Source organism: Leptinotarsa decemlineata, unplaced genomic scaffold, assembly GCF_025532065.1.
Source record: "Leptinotarsa decemlineata unplaced genomic scaffold, Ldec_3_MD MMD2_tig00000010_RagTag_RagTag, whole genome shotgun sequence".
Taxonomy (NCBI): domain Eukaryota; kingdom Metazoa; phylum Arthropoda; class Insecta; order Coleoptera; family Chrysomelidae; genus Leptinotarsa; species Leptinotarsa decemlineata.
In genome coordinates, this window is record NW_027412538.1 from 3,483,956 (window position 1) to 3,497,911 (window position 13,956).

Here is a 13,956-nt window from a genome sequence, read left to right on the forward strand (position 1 = left end):
TTGTTCAAAGTCAGAAAATTATACGCTCATCAATGTTTATTATGGATTTGTAGGAACCCCATTAACAGCATTTCACATAAATATAATACGCGAATGACCTCCAACCAAGCAATTACCATACCACACTGTAGATTGAGTCATAACCAGAAATTTGTGACATAGTTTGGTCCGAAATTATATAATAAGCTACCACTCCATTTGAAGAATAATAATAATTATCATAAATTGAAGAAGGAACTGAAAGTTTTCATCAGAAATCATTATGATCAATTGCAGGATATCTTTGAAAATGTTTAAGCTAAATTACCTGCTCTCTCTTTCTCTCTTCTTATTTCCTCACTATAGCCATCATTCTCCAACTGCGGTTTTTAACCTAGTGAGGTGGATAGTATTATGTAACCAAACGACCTATTTTAGTTTTTTCTTTTTTTTGTATTTATTTTATTATACATTATATAACACACCTTATATCAGTCTGTAGCCACGACACAAGCCTAGCTTAGGTGGCTACAGATTGTGTAATATATAGTTATATGATACAAAAAAAAATAGAATGTTAACTCTGTTCTGCACTTCCATTCTGTGTGGAAAAGTTTAGTCTAGTATCAGTGTAATTATCTTCATTCGGGTTTGTAGGCCGTCGTAGTTTGGAACTGTATCCTAACGTTTCGCCAGCACGAGTGGCTGGCTTCTTCACAGATTTATTCATCTTGATGATTCACCGATGACTGGTGATCTCTAGCTCTAGTTCCTAGGTTGTACTTATGTTGACTCAGGTAGCCCGCCTTTCTTGTTGATGCGTTGCTATTGGCCGAAGTGTTATTACCTGATGATGACATGACATTGCATTGCACTGTTGCCACCTTAGCATCTTTTAGTATAGGATTCCAAATCCGGTTCAGCTACGGTGGCACAAATATTGTGTGAGCTTTTGACAATTTATGCATCAGATGCCTGTTAACAAATTAATAATAAATACAGAGAGTACTGGCCACAACTTTCTCACAGGTGGCCATGGCAATCTCATCTTATATGCCATGACATAATTTCATTAATTTAATATACTATAAAATGATAACCTGACAAACAGTATTTCGTGTTCAATACTATAGAAGGTTTTTAGAAGGTCCAAATTAACAGCTGTTGTAATTTTCTTTTTATTGATGGAATCTATTTATGTTACCTAAAGCCTGCTAATTTGTTCTGTGTATCACACAGAAGATTTCATTTTTTTCTTGTATATAATTTACTTTTCTGATGTTGCTAAGAAGTGCGATTGGTCTGAAGTTGTTTAGCTCACTTTTGTTGCATTTTTCAAACAGAGCTGTCACATTTTTAAACTATCTGGAAAAATAAGTTCATGCCAGATATAATTTAGTTATTTTCCAATTCTGATATCTGAAAAAACCTGACATATCTAACGTGTCTCAGTTATTCCACAAACATAATATCTACTTTCTTTCAGAAACAAGGCAAAAAGGAAGCATTCAGATAAAAAACCTTTTCAGGTGTAGAACATGTCAATTACAGTAAACATTACAGAAATAGTAAAAAAATCATGAGGCAATATCATTAATATTGGTTAAGAATATAAATGGCCACAGATGTATGAATAACTAGGTTATCACAAGGTCAATATACTTAATGTAATATTGTTATATTGGATACAGAACACGAACATATACATCTATATGTAGGTTCAAAAGAGACTAAACTACATCACAATGCAGAATGATACGACATGAAATATTCAACGCGAACATCATCAATTCAAATTATCATTGAAGAATTCTTCCAGCGAATAATAAGCTTTGGAGAGAAGCAAAGTTTTCAATGTATTCTTCATGATCACAGAAGACGGAGTTCTGAGAGATTCAGGTACCGTGTTATAAATATTCATGATTGAAAAAGGTATATTTTTTTGAAGATAGGTCAAATGTGTCTTTATATTCAAAATGTTATTTTTGTTTCGTGTGTTGTGGGTGTGGTTTCTATCATGAGTCGCAAAAAGAGATACATTTTCTTTGACAAATACCACAGATTCATAAATATAGAGACCTGTTAGTGTTAATATTTTTTTATGTACGAATATTTTTTTACAGCTTTCTCTCTGAGAAAGGTTGAATATTTTTCTGAGATACCGTGTTTGCAATACGAATATTTTTTATGTATGTGCAGACATTCCCCAGAATATAATGCCATATCTGATGTGACTCTGAATATAACCATTACATGCTAACATCGCAGCCTCAGTGGATATACCTATTTTGTGTAATTATTTTCAGGGCATAGCAGTACCTTGACATTTCTGTTGCCACTTTATCTATGTGGCTCTTCCAGTTCAGCTTTGAGTCAATTATAATTCCAAGAAAGGAAAGTTGGGACACTGGTTCTAAAATAGTTACACCAACACTAAAAGTATTATTTGTTCCGTTTTGGGTAAAATATATGATTTGTGTCTTGTTTTTGTTCAGTTTGAGATTGTGTGATGTAAAGTACTCCTCCAGAATCTTTAGCCTGAAAAAGATATTTGCCTGTAGGTAGTCGTGATCGGTTGAACTGAAAACCACAGAACAGTCATCGGCATACTGAACTATGTATTCATCAATAACTTCAGGCACATTGTTAGTGTGAAGAATGTATAATACTGGGCCCAACACTGACCCCTGGGGTACACCTCTTATAATACATAGCATTTCTGATTTCATTAGATTTCCATCAGTATTCCTTTCAGTAACACATTGCTGACTATTTTTCAAATAGTACATAATTAGTTCGAGTGGCAGCCCTCTGATACCGTAGAACGACAGTTTTGTGATCAGTAACCTATGGTCAACACTGTCAAAAGCCTTGGACAAGTCCAGATTGACAGCTGTTGTAGCCTTTTTACTATTGATACATTCAATTACCTTACATAGAGCTTGATAGTTAGCTCGAGTAGTAGATTTATTTCTTCTCAATCCATTCTGCATATCACTTAGAAGATTATTATTCTCTAAATAAGTGATCAGTCTATTGCATATTATTTTTTCAAAGTTTTTACTAACATTTGACAATATTGCAATGAGCCTATAGTTGATTATTTCATGTTTATTTCCCTTTTTAACGATAGCTTTGACATGCGCAATTTTAAGATTATCAGGAAAAATACCTGTCAAAAATGATAAGTTGCTTATTTGTGCAATAGGTTCACATATCTCATATGCTACATGTTTCAGTAATTTAGTTGGTATTTCATCTTCACCCTTTACTATTTTTCAACTTCAGAATAGTATCATAAACTTCTTTTGAATCTGTTGGGAAAAGAATATGCTTTTATCAAATGATGGAGGCTCTAAATACTTATTGCTCCTACTTACACTATTCAAAGCTGTGCAGTTATTAATAAAGTACTGATTCACCTCATTTAGAGCTAGTGTTTTATTAGTTTCATCTGGAGAAATGTTTTCCGATACCGACATAGGTGTCTTAGTGTCCGAACCAGTAATAGATTTTGCCAGATTCCATACTGTCTTGGACTTATCAGTGGATGTTTTAATGTAATTTTTATTACAGCGTTGTTTTGCTTCTCTAACTACTTTTTTGAAAATAGTGCTATATCTTTGGTATGTATCATTAGATATGCCATTTTTTTAATCTGTATAAATGTTGTTTACGTTTGCTTGATGTCTTTATTCCTATGGTAATCCAATCCCTATTTTTTAAGTTGGTGTCTGCTTTACAAGATTTTAGTGGGGTGACTATATTCATTAGTTGTCTGAGGACTCCAGTGAAATAATTATAAGCTTCATTTGGATTATCATAGGAATAAAGTTGATATATGTTGATATTTCTCAATTCATTTTTCAATTGATCAAGCTTAGCATCTGAGAATACTCTTTTCTTATTTTTTTATTTGTTTTTTTAGTTTTAATTTTTCCTGATCTTTCAATTCGGAGCATTTGAGTCTCATAATCGGATAATGCAGAGGTAATAACTTCTCCAGGATAATCGTTTTCGAAGTTGATAAAAATATTATCCAGTAGTGAAGAAGATCTTGATGTTATTCTTGTCGGTTCATTTGTTTGTTTGTGCAGATTATATGTTAATAAAAGGTGTAGAAAAGACTGAGCGGTTGCATTATTTGAATTCATAAGATTGATATTGAAATCACCAGATAGTATTGTATCATATTTCCTGAATATATTTTGTACAAGATCAAGTATTTCAATGAGAACTTGTAGGAATATATCTAAATTTCCAGAAGGGGGCCTATAGGTACAAATTATAATACATTTAATTTCCTTACAAACTACCGATGAGCATTCTATTATACTTTCGAAACTTTTAATTCTGATTTCGACAATTTCACAACTGTTCAACGGAGTTTTAGAGAAGATGCATGATCTGCCGTGTATTCTTTCCCTTCTTGAGTATGAAGAGGTCATTTGATAGCTCTCTAACTTAATCAGATATTGCTCAGTCTCTGTGAACCAATGTTCTGTTATACTTACAAATGAGGGTTGACATTCAAGTGTCTTCAAAAATATTTCTAATTCCAAGGCCTTATTTTTCTGACATTGTATGTTTTGGTGTATAATACTATAGTGTCATTTCAGGTCTGGGGATGGGGTAATGATTAGTGTTTCTTTATTTATCTTATTATAAGCTTTTTTCATTTTTATTTTTTCTTCTATATTGTTGATATTAGTATTATTTACCCTCTCCACTTTCTCGAAAAGACTGCAGGTTTTCGTTTTCATTGATTTGTATGGTTTTGACCACAGTTTTCAGACTTGTTGGGGATATGAGGGCATTCTTGATTAAGTCACTGATCATAAATTTGCTATTTGGCCTATTAAGGTCTATTTGATACCTAAGAGAACAGTTAAGCTTATTTCTCCTGAATTTCTCTATTCTTTTTTGAAAACTTCGAGTTATATATTCATCTGGGCATTCATTCAGTTGTGGTATAATTATAAGGTTTGTGAACTTACTGATATTCATAACATTCTTAATGGCAAGATTTAGTGTTTTACTTATTACTTATGTTATTCGTGTTGAACATGATGATAACATAATCATCCTGACCGTAATTTATAACTTTGGCAAATGTATCCTTGCTTATTTCCGACAGTTCATTACCAGGGCAGATCCATTCATCAATCCTATAGGAAAGGCAGTCGGTTGTTAAGCTAAGAACTCTTTGGAATCATTGAGCATATTGATCTCCAGTAATTAGTATTTTCTTCTTCCTGTGTGGAAGTTGCGTCACTGCGGAGTTGACTTCTGGTTTCTCAATATTCCCTATTACTGTTTTCCGGTATTTCTTGTGCATATTCATTTAAGATTGAGGCATTCCTGTCTTTGGACATATCAACCTGTTGGATTTCGTCCATAAGTGATACATTATTTCTTTTTTCTTCATTAGGTAATCTTGTGTCTGTATCTTCAAAAATTTTCCTTTTTTTATTCTCGGATTCTATTTTCATTTTCTCTACTTTCCACTCTGTTGTCACAGATTTCTTTTCTTTTGCTTTCATGATGTTGTTTTTTTAGGCTTATGTTTCATGGTGTGTTTTTCTTTTCTCTTTCCATATTTATTACAAATACTTCCATCAGTTGTAGATTGCAATAATTTTTCATTTCTCATTGATAAGTTTATACTTGGCAACAATTTAGAGTGGTTTTCCAGACTGCTCTCAGTTTGTGAGAATCTATCATGAGTCATTTTTATTTCTATTTGTTTTTGCTGGTCCATTATTTTATCAGTTTGCGTACTTGCAAAAATTAGCTCCCCTGTCTTATCGGCATCTTTGCTATTCGTTAGTGTTTTTATCTTTGATTTAAGGATTTCAGTAGTTTGTTTCTGTTGTAGAATTTTATTTGTTAAATCCCTTTCAATTTCAATGGTATCTTCATAGAATTTGTTGAGCTCTATTTTCATTTTTTCTATAGTATTGTTTTTAACTATAATCTCGTGTTTCAGTTCTTCTATGCATTTCTTGAGGAATGTATCACTATCACTGTCTTTGTCATGGTATGATTCAGATGCACAATCCTTGCATATTATTTTGTGTCCTTGTAGTAGTCTTTTTCCATGTATTCTTTCAGCACAACTGTGGTGAAATACTGCACAATACTTCACACACACATAATATTGATTCAGTGTTTTTTTACAACAGGTGAACATGAAATTGTTATTTTTATTGGAACCACTATCAAGAACATATTTACAAGCCGCCATATTTGGTATTCAAGACAGATAACAATTTGCATTCATTTATAAATAATTCAAAGTCAGCATAGTACAAATTGAAAAAATTTGGGCTCTACAAGCTCCCATTATCAATACGTTAGTAGTAATTTCCCAAATGTCCTTTGATACCTCTTTCTACCTACCAATGCAAGTCTTAGGATCAGGAGGTGACATCATATACCTAGGTTAGTTTATAAGTCGCTCATGAGTTGACACAGTATGTCGAAACAGCTGTTAGCGTTGAATGTTAGTGTTGTGTAAATTGTGAAGTACCCATTCAACCCGTGTTAGGAATCACACGTTAAATGGTAAGACCTCTTTAGTTCTTAGCTCGCACAAGTTTCAGCTTTTGAGAGTTGTCGTTCGTAGGGGGGCGACATGAGACATACATGTTGGAATATTTTGTTGGACATTTTGTACACATCTCGTGTACAGTGATTTTCAGAGAAAAATTTGGAATTCCAATAAGATCTATCGTGTATCCAGTTTTCGTTCTATGAATTTATTTATTTTAGTGTACTGAACAATATGCTTATCTCGAAATATTTTGTTGCTCGGAAAACATATTGAATTAACGTTGAAACATGTGCGAAGCCTGAGGAATCAACTGAAAGCAGAAAAAAAGATAAAAAGAGGGCTAAAAGGCACAAAATAGACTGTAAATTATAGGGTTCATTCCGCCTCAGCTCTTGGGTCAAGGTTCAGAACCGGCATCATCACTAATCTGAAACACTAAGATCCTGGTACATTCTCAGAGAATAGTAGGGCCTTGTTCAAAAAGAGAATACAAAATGTTTTGAAGAATGAAGATGCAGTCAGGGTGAATAGGTACTGTGTTTGGTGGCGAATTTAAATTGTGAAAGGTGAACTAATTTTGAAGGAAATCACGTTTTTCACCACATCAAATGCTACAATTTATCACAACACAAATTTGAACGACTTTCAGGAAAATTCAAAGAGTTGAAAAACGTAACAATATCTCAGTAAGTGGTCACTTTGATGACGTCATTAATCTCCACCCGTGCATGATAACTTTTTATAATTCTTTCAAATATTTCGCGGATCTAGATTTTTTTAATAATCGTATTCATTTTATTCTGTACAAAACCCTTATCAAAATATTTGGGAAAAAAATCAACCCCGACCTCGTGCATAATAATTTTCAAAGAAAAACCATTATCTGCCAGACAAAATATTTCGAGATACAAGATACGAGTTCTGTTCATAACAATAAAACGAATATATTCATAGAAAAAAAAAATCTCGATTTATGAAAGGGTTTGAAATGTTATAGATTTTTCTTCGAAAATTATTATTTCTTTCCTTCTTGTTGGAAGGTTGCTCGCGTTAAGACTATATACTATTGACCAGTCGCTTTGCCATCAGTGATATCAAAAATCATGGAGAAAGTTGCAAAACATATCCTCAAATATTCGGAAGGCTTCAACATCTTGAGCGATCATCAATATGGCTTTCGGAAACAAAGAACAACAGGCAACCTTCTGTCGTTGTCACCCATATTTGGAATAACATAATTGAGAATCAAGAGCTCTTGGGCTATTTCTAAGGCTTTCGGCCGTATGTGGCATATGAGGCTTTACTGGCCAAACTTCGATGCTATGGCTTGTCGGATCGTTTCTGTGTATGTCTCTTCAGCTTCCTGAAAGAACGTTTTCTGCAAGTGGCCGTCGATGAATTTCTCTCGAATACTTTCACCATAAACACTGGTGTTCCCCAGGGATCCATATTGTCTCCAACCCTCTTTTTATTGTATATCAACGACTCATTGGAAAAAACCAAGAATGCAATATATTGCTTTGCTGACGACAGCACCCTTGTGCTGCAGGAGGTTGCATATCTTAATGAGGATCTAGATGTGAATTCGAATATGAGTGAAAGTAACCAGATTCAATTCAATGCCACAAACATCCAGGCATCTGTTTTCTCCAAGAAGATAAATGTCTCCGAACCGGATATAATAATTTCAGGTTAGACAATTTCGCTTTCTGCTTCGATAAGTTTGTTGAGGGTTAAAATGGACACCAACATGTCTTGGCATAATCATGTCGCTGGAATTTCAAAAGCTGTTTTTCAAAAGCTTGGAACACTGTTCCGAAACAAAAAACTGTATATACCTCAGCAACTTTTGATGCTTTATAAAGGTCAGTTCAGACCTTCTTTGGAGTATTGTTCTCATGTATGGAGCTCTGCCCCCAAACATCCAGCACTGGAATTCAGCACTGAAGTTGCTGGATTCCATCCAGAAAAAAGCCATCCGCCTTATTGGAGACGTGAAGATCACGTGTAACCTTGATAGCCTGAAATATAGAAGAAAGGTTGGAGATTTGTCTCTCTTCTATAGATACTTTCACGGGAGGTGTTCAAGTGACTTGGCATATTACCAAGTCACTTACTTGGCACATTTGATTCCACCAAGAGCGGTACATATCAGAAATACGCGACGGACTGTGACTGCACATCGTTTTGAGGTTCAACTCAGTACATCTCGAATTTCACTGTTTAAAAACACTTTTATCTGGAAAACTGTGTTTATGTGGAATAAACTTCCTGAGAACGGTTTTTCCTGTAGTGCTTGTGTTTTGTCCTTAAAAAAAATTATACGTGAGGAATGGGTGATTTTCTGTTCGGCAAAATATTCCGACTTTTGGGTATTATGCAATACGAAAGATATGAAGGAGTTGATGATTTTTCTTTGAAAATTATTGTACACGAAATTGGGTTGATTTTCTGCCCAACAAAATCTTGTGATCTTTTGACGCAATTAATCAAAACAATCAAATGAACCCAACAATGTCAGTTTTAGAATTGCATTGGTTGAGTTTTCCTTTCCATCAGGAAACTTTGCACGCCCTAAATTCATCGATTAAATTGATGGATTGAGATAGGAATAGAGAACAGGTGCAAACGTGAGTGTTATACAATACCATATGTGAAAAGATATATAAGTCGGATCACTTTGCTACGAAACTCTTACGTTACACATCTACAAACGCGATACTGTAAAATGTAATTTACAATTTACATATATCCTCCAGTTTCCAGAAGTACGTCGAATATGGGGTGAATAAACTTTCTATGTATCCTACGGGCTCAGCTTCCGCATTTTTAATGCAAATACGTATTTGAGTAGTAGGAAGTGCTTCCAGGTGATAACCCCGGTGATATCCTTGATTTAGTTGAAATTTACATTTTTTCTTATTTAAGGGTTGCCGAGGGACGAAGATGGGCGAGAAGAGAAAGGTTTATGTTGCCTTCAAGTTAGAGATGACATGATATGTAAATAAATTTAGATCAGCTCAGCATCGGCGTGCAAGAGATGATGGCTGTGAGCCATAATTTTGAATTGCAAATGAGAAAACAATTTTTTTTCGTTTTCTCCCTGGCCATCAGACACTGATAGCTCATACGAGAGATTTAAGAAATAATTTCGAATAATTTCTGACTAACAAATATAACAGGTTTCTTCTATATTTTCAATGGTGATGAACAATCATTGTGAGATTTGAATCAACAATCATTTTGAATAACCTTAAACTAAAATTCATACAGGCATGTAGAAACATTAGATTTAGCATTACCTATTGAAGTATTCAGATGCTTTCAACTTTTTCCATATAAAAAATAACCAAAATAAAGAGATATAACATTCGTAGAATGTCGATAGTTTTCGAGATGTCGCTTATATGAATTTTATGAAAATTCTATGTTATATCGGTTGATCAAGTTCTATAACTACTTATTTTAAGGGTTCAGAAACGTGAATAATCCCTTAGTGCTCCCAGTTCGAAATACAGGGTGTCAATTTGAAAACTTTCCGTCCTTAATATTTTCCTTCCAGTAAACAATATGAGGAATCGAAAAAACAGGTCAATTTTATTGTTAAGGAAGACACTTTCAAGGACTATTTGTAACCCTTGTGATTACCCTTAGAATTTTAAATGGGAAGGGGATCAAGTGGCACATCATTTTGATTGGCGTTCAATTCTGCTTCCAATGGAACCCTGACTTATTATTTTTTGATGAGCATTTTTCGAAAAATAGCATTCTAAACTTATACATGTAATTGGAATTTATTGTATTGACTCCTTTTAGAGAGTAGGTGGTACGATTCCAACCAGTGACGGCTCATGAATTGGAGAACAGGGGAGACTAAAGTCATAAAGACTATATACACACAGAAAGGCCCGCCGGAGGCGCGAAAATTTTTATGTTGTTGCACGCTTTGCTTAATACAAGTTAGGACATGGGCGTGACAATGCGTAAAAAGTGCATGAGGAGCTATGGACTATATTTTAGTTTGTAAACTATTTAAATGGCCGGCCATGACCGCAGCCCCATAATAGGTTTGCGCAATTAACTTTCGCCACACGTACGAATTAAAAAATTAAACAAATCGTCAGCTGTGCTCCCAGATGAAACATCATGAAAACCCATAAAACGTTCTACCACATTACCATCTTTGACATATCTAAAAACGATTGAAAGTTGTGATGTACAGGTGAGATCGGTAGTTTCATCAATTTCCCATGCAATATAAGAAACACTTTCAATCCCTTTGCTTATATTTTCCTTAATAATATATGCCACATTGTCTATAAGCTCATTTTGGATGCTTTTTGAGGTGTCCGAAAAAAAACGCTACCGTTTAAAAAAGTGCCAAATTGTGAATCATATGTGCCCCATAACATTAAAAGTTCCTTGTAATTGCCGCGATTAATCGAATCTTCGGTTTCATCGTGTCCACGAAAAGCTAATTCTTGGGAACCCAAATAAATCGTAATATCGATAAGTCTTTTTGAATTCGATCGATTTTCCCTAACCTGATTATTAAAATAAATTATGGCCTCTTTTTGACCTGTATCTAAAGCTGTTGCTATATTTTGTTTGCTAAACAATTTTAATTTACAAGACAAAAATATGTGCTCCTTAGATTGAAAATGTCTTTCTGTAGAACGAGGTAAATTTTTTAATCGGAGTATCCAATTTTAGACCACGTTTGTATTCGGTTTGTACGGAAAATAAAACACAGGGCCAACAAAAAAGTTTTTCTCGTTTAATGAAGCCGGTTAACCAATCGCATTTATCGTACCAACGAATATTAAATCCATGATTTTTTCGATTATCTGACGATTTAATTGAAATCAAATTAGGTTGAGGCCTTCCCTGAGTTTCAATAATGTAAAATTTATTATCATAAGATAAAGACTTAAAATTATTTGTCAGTGACCAATCGACTATATCGTCAGATTTTCAATTTCGTCCAACTTATCCATAATAAATGGAAAAAAAAACTTACCGAAAATTGAAAACCTGAAAACACCTTGAAATTGAAAGAAAACACTTTATAAACACATTAAAAATATTACCAAAAAGCACTGCTATAATACAATACTGCCTGTTTTATACACATATAACAAATATTATCAAGGAACACTAAAACAATTTACCGAAATATTTTTCAATATAATCATAATTATTTGTCAATATCTTTTAATTAATTGCGATGAATAGCCTCAAATTTTATGGGGAGGCTATGCCTCCCTTGCCTCCTCTGACGAGCCGCCGCTGGTTCCATCCCAAACATAAACATCAAACATAAAATCTACTTACTTACGCTTATCTTATAAACTGTTCGAAATGTCGTCCATTTTGCTCTGAACAGTAATAAAGTCTGTTGAACTACTTTTCAACATTACGGAAAACTTCACTAGGAATTGACTGGCATGCTGTTGTAATTCGCCTTTTAAGTTCTTCAATATCAGAAGGTTATATTTTATAAACAACGAATTCAATATGCCATCAAAAAAAAAATAAATCTATGGGTGTTAAATCCGGTGAACTCGGGGGCCATTCAATTGCTCCCCTTCTGCCAATCAATCTATCCTGAAATCTCTCGTTTAACCACTGTCGGACGGGAGGAAAATAATTAGGTAGAGCACCGTCCTGCTGGTAATGTAACGGATTCTCCCGCAAAAGTTCATTACCTTCTGCATCCATTTGAGTTTCTAGCCTGTGAGTTATAAGAGGATCGATAGTCTCTTTCAAGGTACATATTGCCAGTCAAGTTTTTTTTCCAAAAATAATGGACCAATAATGACATTTCCAAGAATACCAGCCCAAACATCAACTTTTTGTAAGTGTTGTGTATGCCCTTCCAAAAAAGTATGTAGGTGTCCGTCACTTCAATAACGACAATTTTGTTTATTAACATTGCCATTCAGGAAAAATGATCACTCATCGCTAAAACAGATGTTAAACAGAAGATTAGGGATGGCATTTACTTGATGAGACATGATTTCACAAAACTCATAATCCTCGTACAGTTCTGGTCAAACCATGCATCTCAGTAAAGACGTACTAATAATTACTTCTGTTAGTTCAGAACGCCATTTTTCGGAAAATGCTCAAATAGTTCTTGAAAGTGTCCCTCTTAACAATTAAATTGTTCACTGGAAGATATTAGATATTAGAGATAGAGATATTAGATATTAGAGTCATGTGGGATAAATGTATGCAATTATTAGTAAATTGCTCCCAAAATAAAAGTGTTAGTTAATTGAAAAAAAATCAACGTTTAATCTAATGAAATAAATCTTTATAAATGAAAACAAAACATAAATTTTTAATTTTAATAATAATTTTTTATTTTAATTGAAACTTTTAATCAACAAGGGAAATTGCGGACACTTACCCTCATCAGTGGGAAAGTGTCCGCATGCCTTCGGTTAAGTGTACGCAACAACGACAAAGTGTACGCACGACAGAAACTTAACTTATTGTACATAGATCACAAGTAAATATGCCACTCTCGTAACTGGTACAGGCTTCGTGTCACCAAGATTTACAAATTGTAGGTACCTAGACTCAATCCACACTTCAGCCGTATTTCCGCACTTTTCTCGACATAACGGACAATAGCATTCTTGTTTCGAAGATTTATCTTTCTTAATATTGTATTTATTCTTTGGATTGCTTCTGGTTTTCTTGTCCATCTTTGGTATTCTAATTCTCTTAGATTTTTGATCAATTTGTTTTTGTTTTTCCTCCAACTTATTTTTGAAGGGACTATTGGTGATTATTTCCGATTTGCTATAATTTTTGCGTCAAGTCTGATTATATATCGCCTTTGGTAATGGGATTATATCGATTAAGGAAATATGAGACTGGTTATCATTCGAAATGTTACGAAGAGAGCGAAATAATTTGCTACTCCTGAAATTCTTCAATTTTGTCCATTGGATCTGTAAGTGCGAGTAATGGTTCATTGGCTTTGTTTATTTCAGCTGCAGCTTCCATGTTCCGTTGTCTAGGTAGTGTTGAACTTTGTTCATTATGCACTTCAGCAATAGTTGCAATGACGTGTTGTTCAGCCAGTGATGCACTTGGTTGACGATGTGTTTCAGCAATAGTCAAAATCTCTTACCTTTCTGCCAAATCGGCAGACGTAGAAGCACTTGATTCTTGTGCAATAGATGCAATAGCTAAAGCTCGATGACTTTATCTACCTTGAATTTCTACTGTAGTTACAGAATTTGAAGTGGATGGATTTTGAGTGACAGTTTCATATGGACAAAACATATCCGTAACTGAGAAGGGTGCGAAGTCTGCTTCTGTAAACAGGGTGTCATCGTATGGATATATTCCAGTGAGCCTGGATGCGGAAGCTGCGTTACCAACAGTTACAACTTTTCTGAAGG

General features: G+C 34.2%; 1 long non-coding RNA gene across 1 annotated transcript; it reads left to right on the forward strand.

The window, feature by feature from the left end:
- The first annotated feature begins 559 nt into the window (after positions 1 to 559).
- LOC111510940 (uncharacterized) lies at positions 560 to 4,110 on the forward strand. The gene is made up of 2 exons (XR_012464568.1): positions 560 to 1,878; positions 2,286 to 4,110. It is a non-coding gene; the product is annotated as an uncharacterized lncRNA (long non-coding RNA).
- Positions 4,111 to 13,956: the final 9,846 nt, after the last annotated feature.